This window comes from Carlito syrichta, unplaced genomic scaffold, assembly GCF_000164805.1.
Source record: "Carlito syrichta isolate Samal-C Ts95f unplaced genomic scaffold, Tarsius_syrichta-2.0.1 Scaffold312189, whole genome shotgun sequence".
Lineage (NCBI taxonomy): Eukaryota > Metazoa > Chordata > Mammalia > Primates > Tarsiidae > Carlito > Carlito syrichta.
Window position 1 is genome coordinate 471,872 of NW_007256285.1, and position 7,182 is coordinate 479,053.

Sequence of the window (7,182 nt, forward strand, 5' to 3'; positions counted from 1 at the left end):
CAGGCAATCCACTCACCTCAGCCTCCCAAAGGCGCGGGATTACAGGCTGAGCCACCGAGCCTGGCTTCCACACCTTTTTATTTTCAGATTTTATGTTTAACAAAAAAAACCCTTTAAAACGCTTGCACACATACTCTAAGGAAACTGTTTTCTTTCCTCTGCAACTTTTAGGAGGAAAGCAACCTGACTTTTTTTGGTAACTTAAAAACTTGTGTCTATTCATAAGGTTGTATATTTATTGGTGATATTTCTGGCAATTTGTTGTATGACATTCGTGATGCTTGGCGCCTTCTTTTTTCCCTCTCTCTTCCTTTGCTTCACTTTTCAATTTTAATCATTTTTCTAAACATATTTCTTATGATACTAGAGAACTTTATCCAGAATCTCCTACCAGGTTCTTCCCCTCTTTGGGACACACTCATTCTTTAAGATCCACATCTTTGTCACTCTTCTCATTTCTCTCCTCCTCACCCTTTTTTTTTGTTTTGAGCTGGAGTCTCACTCTGTCGCCCAGAATGGAGTGCAGTGGCCGCTCCCGGCCACCACAGCCTCGACCTGCTGGGCTCTGGCGATCCTTCTGCCTCACCCTTCTGAGTAGCCGAAATTACAGGCACGCGCTACCACACCCGGCTGATTTTTGATTTATTGTAGAGATGAGATCTCGCTGCCCAGGCGGGTCTCGAACCCGCGGGCTCAGGCAATCCACTCACCTCAGCCTCCCAAAGGCGCAGGATTACAGGCTGAGCCACCGAGCCCGGGTCCTCCTCACCTTTAAAGAGTCACTGTTGACCTCAACCTTTAGAGAAAGGTAGGGCCTGCTGGCTTCTTGGACTTGGAGCCAAGGGTTTGCATCCGGGGAGATCAGTGTAGGGGGCACATGCATCAACAACACAAGTTGACTTGGATATCCTGAACTTCACTTTAAAAGAGGTGTCCTGTCCACTGCACACATTAGAAAACTCACTTTTCTGGGTTTTCTGTTCTAAATAAAATAAGACACCTCCCCTCCCCTACTATCTTCTGTCTGCAGTTTAGGCCAAAATGTGTGTGATTATTAAAAACAAAAACAAAACTAAATCACACAAGCAGGCCGTAGCTCTGGCTGGGTTCCCAAATTCCATTAGACAGATAATGGGTGACCCCAGTCTGGCTGATAGGTAACCCCAGTGCTGGGAGAGGAAGCCCATCTTCGGGGTATCAGGCTGCCTGAGTAGAGGCCACAGCAAGTTGAGGCTGGTAATGAGGTAAACTGATGGTTTAGCAAACAATTTGTAATAAATATTTAGTGTGGCCCATGCTACTTATATTTGCATTAAAAATCAATTATATTTGGTCATGTGTATTTACAATTCCATTTCACAAGTTTATTTTTTTCTTCTTAGAATAGTTCAAATAAAACGGCACTCAATTTTGAAATAACCACAGTAGAGCAAGAGATAGCTTAGCAGAAAGCTAAAAATAGATGTCTTTTTTTAGTTTTGTTTTTCTTGTTTATTTCTGAAAGACTAGCTAGTATGCTTGAGATGATAGTCTAAAGACTAAATTAACCAAATAAAACATGCAAGGATTAGGATTTTATTGTATTAAAAAGCAACTGCTTCCTTTTATATATGACTTCTGAATTTTTAGAGCTTTCAACCATTTTGTTTGACTTTTTGTCCAAAATTACCAAAAGTGAAGAGGACTGACATCTGATAAATGTCTAAGCCTAAAGTTATATTTCTGAGGAGATATTTTAATTTAAAAAACAACTCACCCACGTACAACACTTTCATTTGCCAAGTACTTTGACATGTGTTATTTCAGTCACCCCTCCAAATAACCCACACAGAATGTATAATCCCTGAAGATGGGGACATTGAATTACTAATCACTGCATGCATACACCCCTGAAGAGGACCTCTCAGAGAGGAAAAGGGAGAAGTCGCCCGCTCATTGAAATGTAACGTGCCAAATTTATGCTGGTGCTTGAAGTACAGAAGTTCATCTCCCAGCAGCACCTCCTCACCCCTGCCAACCTCTCCTCGGCTTAAGTGAGGCTTTTTTTTTTGAGTTGGAGTCTCACTCTGTCGCCCAGATTGGAGTGCAGTGGCCGCTCCCAGCCACCACAGCCTCGACCTGCTGGGCTCCGGCGATCCTTCCACCTCAGCCTTCCAAGTAGCTGGAATGACAGGCGCACACTACCATGGCCAGCTAATTTTTTGATTCATTGTAGAGATGAGGTCTCGCCAAGTTGTCCAGGTGGGTCTCGAACTCGCGGGCTCAGGCAATCCACTCACCTTAGCCTCCCAAAGGCTCGGGATTACAGGCTGAGCCACCGAGCCTAGCTTAAGTGAGGCATTTTTAAAGATCACATTTTACAGATGAGTAAACTGAGGTTCTGATAAGACCTACCCATTCTTACCAAACATTTTCTTTTTTTCTTTTTTACTCTGAGCCACTACACCACAAAAATTACATGCTTACGATTGCACAATTTCTAATGGACAGACCCAGGACACCTATTCATGTGATATGTCTCTAAGTACAGTCCTCTTTCCACCCATGTCACCTGTTATTGCAGTTTTAAAAATTTCATCATTATACAAATACTGAACAATGGGGAGGCAACATAAGTCTGGGCTGGAATAGACAGTGAGGCCAGTTGTGGAATCAACCTAAGTGTCTATCAATGAAAACATGGATTAAGAGAATGTGTGTATAGACACACAATGGAATACCCTCCAGCCTTAAAAAAAAGAGGGAAATTCTGTCATTTGCAATAACATGGATCGACCTGGAGGACATTATACTCAGTGAAATAAGTCAGGCAAAGAAAGGGATATATTCTCAATTGTATGTAGAATTTAAAACAGCCAAAATCATAGAAACAGAGCAAAATGGTGGCTATCAGAGCTTGGGGGTGTGGAGAATGGGGATATGTTGGTCAAAGAATACAGTGTTTCAGTTAGAAAGAATAAAAAGAAGTATTTGAGATGATGGTAATACTAATTAGGCTGATTTAATAATTCCTCATTGTATACACGTATCATAGCACCACTATGTACCACATGCATATTTATAATTATAATTTGTCAATATTCAATAAAATAAAAAAGAGTTTAGGTTTTGCTTTGGAAGGTCAGTGAGGGTTTTTTTTTTTTTTTTGAGTTGGAGTCTCACTGTTGCCCAGGCTGGAGTGCAGTGGCACACTCACTGTCACCACAGCCTCGGACTGCTGGGCTCAGGCGATCCTTCCGCCTCAGCCTTCCAAGTAGCTGGAACTATGGGCGTGCACCACCACATCTGGCTCTAATTTTTTTGATTTATTGCAGAGACAAGGTCTCACCAAGTTGTCCAGGTTGGTCTCAAACCCTGGGCTCAGGCGGTCCTCTCACTTCAGTCTCCCAACATGCTGGGATTACAGGTGTGAGCCACCACAGCTGGCTTAGTGAGGGTCTCAAAGAAAGACTAGTATCCCTCCCAGTCATATGAGAGTGGGCAGGTAAACAGCATAAAAGTTCCTTATCAGCATGGCTAGCAGCAGGGAGGAAAACAGGGTCCAGACTTTCAGGATCCCTGTGGTTTTTGTTCATGCCTCCTGGCGGGTTCTTCACCTCTTAGGGACACACCCATTCCTTAAGATTCACATCTTTGTTACACTTCTCATTTCTCTTCTCCTCACCCTTTAAAGAATCACTGTTGACCTCAACATTTGGAGAAAGGTAGGGCCCAGTGGTTTCTTGGGCTTAGAGCCAAGGGCCTGCTTCAGGAGACCAATGTAGTGCCCACATGCATCAACAACTTGTGTTGACTTGGATATTCTGAGCTTCAGCTTAAGAGGAGTCTGTACACTGTACACAAACACTCTAGGTTGTTTTTATCATGTGAACTTCAGGCCGGCAGGGGAAGGGCAGTGCTGATACACCAGGAGGAAAACACCATGCAAGGTGCGTGACAGATGTTGTTTGCTGGAAATAAATGGGTAGGGGTGACCTGAGGGAAAAAAAACAACCCAGCATTAAGTTTTAGGCACATTTTTTCAAAGCTTTGTACAAAAACAAAATCTGGGTGAGCTTTTAAGAACAGAAAGGAATATTTTCACGCTGTTCTGCATAAGTGTTTCTAGAGGAAATATACTGCTTGAAAAATCTCAGAATCCTCACTGTGTGATCATTTTTCTTCTTCTTTTTTTCTATTTTGTATTTTCTATTCTCTTATAGTCTTGTGTTTTGCATTCTGAATACAAATTTGATCTAAAATTCTGATTTTCTATTTTGAATTTTTAGAAAAACAAATCCTAGTTGAACTCTTAGAGGTTTTTTTCCCCTCCTCACTTAGAACATGTGGTTTCTTTATCAAAGGATGACAGCTTCTCTAGCCACACCCAGGAAGTCTCTTAAAAATATTGATAAAGCTGTCACTGCAGACACATTCTTGAGTAAAGGAAAATAAACATGTTACTCGTGTTAGAAACTTATAGTTTGTGAGGAAAAAAAGATATTTTCTTTAAGTACAAGCTAAAGCAAAATGTAGGAAATGTGTGCACATGAATACATTAACATAAACTTTAAAAAATTACCATGACACTTTTGCTTCTGATTTTACTCAGCTTCACCAAAGAAACTCCTTTGAGACTTTTTTATTTTTTTATTTTTATTTTTTTTGAGTTGAAGTATCACTCCATCGCCCAGACTGGAGTGCAGTGGCTGCTCCCGGCCACCACAGCCTTGACCTGCTGGGCTCCGGTGATCCTTCTGCCTCAGCCTTCCAAGTAGCCGGAACTACAGGCACGCACTACCACGCCTGGCTAATTTTTTTTTTTTTTATTTATTGTAGAGATGAGGTCTCGCCAAGTTGCCCATGTGGGTCTCGAACCCGCGGGCTCAGGCAGTCCACTCACCTCAGCCTCCCAAAGCACGGGATTACAGGCTGAGCCGCCGAGCCCAGCTCCTCTGAGACATTTTAACTCCCATAAGTAGATTCCTTGGGTGGAGAAGTTTATAGACTTCATTTCAGTAAAATGGACAAGTTACTAAGGTATTCTTCAACGTCAAGTATTTTGAAGCCTCTACCATGACTAGATTACAAAACAAGCACAGAGGAAAAAGAAGTGTGTCTCTAAATTCACCTGCAGCTGCCTTTTCAAGGCAGACTTTGGAGAAAAGGTTTGAATTCAGTAAAAAAAAAAAAAAATCAAGTTGGGTAGAGTAGCTCAGCCTGTAATCCCAGCACTTTGGGAGGTGGAGGTGAGAGGATTGCCTGAGCCCGGGGGTTCTAGACCATCCTGGGCAATTTGATGAGAACTCGTCTCTACAATAAATCACAAAAACTAGCCGGGCGTGGTGGCGTGCATCTGTAGTCCCAGCTACTTGGAAGGTTGAGGTGGATTGCCTGAGCCCGGCAGGTCAAGGCTGCGGTGGCCGTGAGTGTGCCACCGCACTCCAGCCTGGGCGACAAGAGTGAGATTCCAACTCAAAAAAAAAAAACCAACAAAACCAAAAAAAGCCTAATCAGTAGCTGGTTATTAACTAATTATCATCTCTATTTTAAGATAAAGAGCATATGTGAATCCAGCTTTTTCTAATTGGTTTATATGCCTGCTTATACTCTTAAGTTTCCTTAATTAAATATTTCCCCTAACTTTTTGACTCACTTGATGTATTAGGGTTCTCTGGAGAAACAGAGCCGATAGGATGTGTGTGTGTGTGTGTGTGTGTGTGTGTGTGTGTGTGTGTGTGTGTGTTTCTATATTTATCTAGAAATATATTTTAAAGAATTGGCTCACACAACTGGAAGCTGAAATGTCCAAGGTTTGCCGCGCAGGCCAGCAGCCTGGTGATCCAGGGAAGATCTGATGTTGTATGAATACAAAGAAAGTGTGTTTCAATCTTCTGCATGTCTATCTATCCCCATGCACAAAGGTTAACTCCAAATGGATCGGAGACCTAAATGTAAAACCTCAAACCATAAGAACCTTAGAAAAGGAAGGAAATACTCTCATGGAAATCGGAACTGGCATCCAATTCCTGTACAAAACCCGAAATCCACAGGACTTAAGAGAGAAGATAGACAAATGGGAACTTATTAAACTGACAAGCTTCTGCAAAGCCAAAGAAACCATCAAGAGAGCAGGAAGACAGCCTACAGACTGGGAAAAAGTATTTGCCAACTCTAGGTCTGACAAAGGCTTAACATCCTGGATCTACAAGGAACTGAAATGTACTGAAAAGAAGAAAACAAACAACCCCATTATAAAATGGGCAAAAGATATGAACAGACACTTCACAAAAGAAGACATTCGAGCAGCCAACAAACACATGAAGAAATGCTCAACCTCACTAATCATCAGGGAGATGCAAATCAAAACCACACTGAGATAACACCTAACTCCAGTCAGAATGGCAATTATCAACAACTCAAAAAATAACAACTGCTGGAGAGGGTGTGGTGAAAAGGGAACACTTCTACACTGTTGGTGGGAGTGTAAACTAGTGCAACCTCTGTGGAAAGCAGTGTGGCGATTCCTAAAAGCTCTAAAAATTGACCTTCCATATGACCCTGCAATCCCTAGGGAAAGAACACAAATCACTCTATAAAAAAGATACCTGCATACGTATGTTTATCACAGCGTTGTTCACAATAGCAAGAACCTGGAAACAACCATGCTGCCCATCAAAAGAGGACTGGATTAAAAAAATGTGGTACATATACACGATGGAATACTACGCAGCCATAAAAAAGAACAAAATCATGAATTTCGCAGCAACCTGGATGGAACTAGAGTCTATAATACTGAGTGACCTCACACAGAAACAAAGATCAGAATATCACATGTTCTCACTCATATAATGGACCTTGAACATCCAATGTAATACTATAACAAAATGACTGACGGTACTGGGAAACTATGGGGGGGAGGGGGAGGGGATTAACAGTAGCAAATATCTGTCTGGGGCTGGGAAAACACCTCTTATCAACAGGGTGTCTGAATGAAACGTAATTGTACACCTAATCCTTAACTGTACCCCACAGAACTATAATAAAAATACTGATTAATTAAAAAAAAAAAAAAAATAAAAAATAAAAAATAAAAAATGCTGAAAAAAAAGAAACATTAAAAAACAGAGAATTAAGAAAGATATATAACTCCTTCAAGATTAGACAATTTATAAATGGCACAGCAAAGCCTAAAACCTGGGT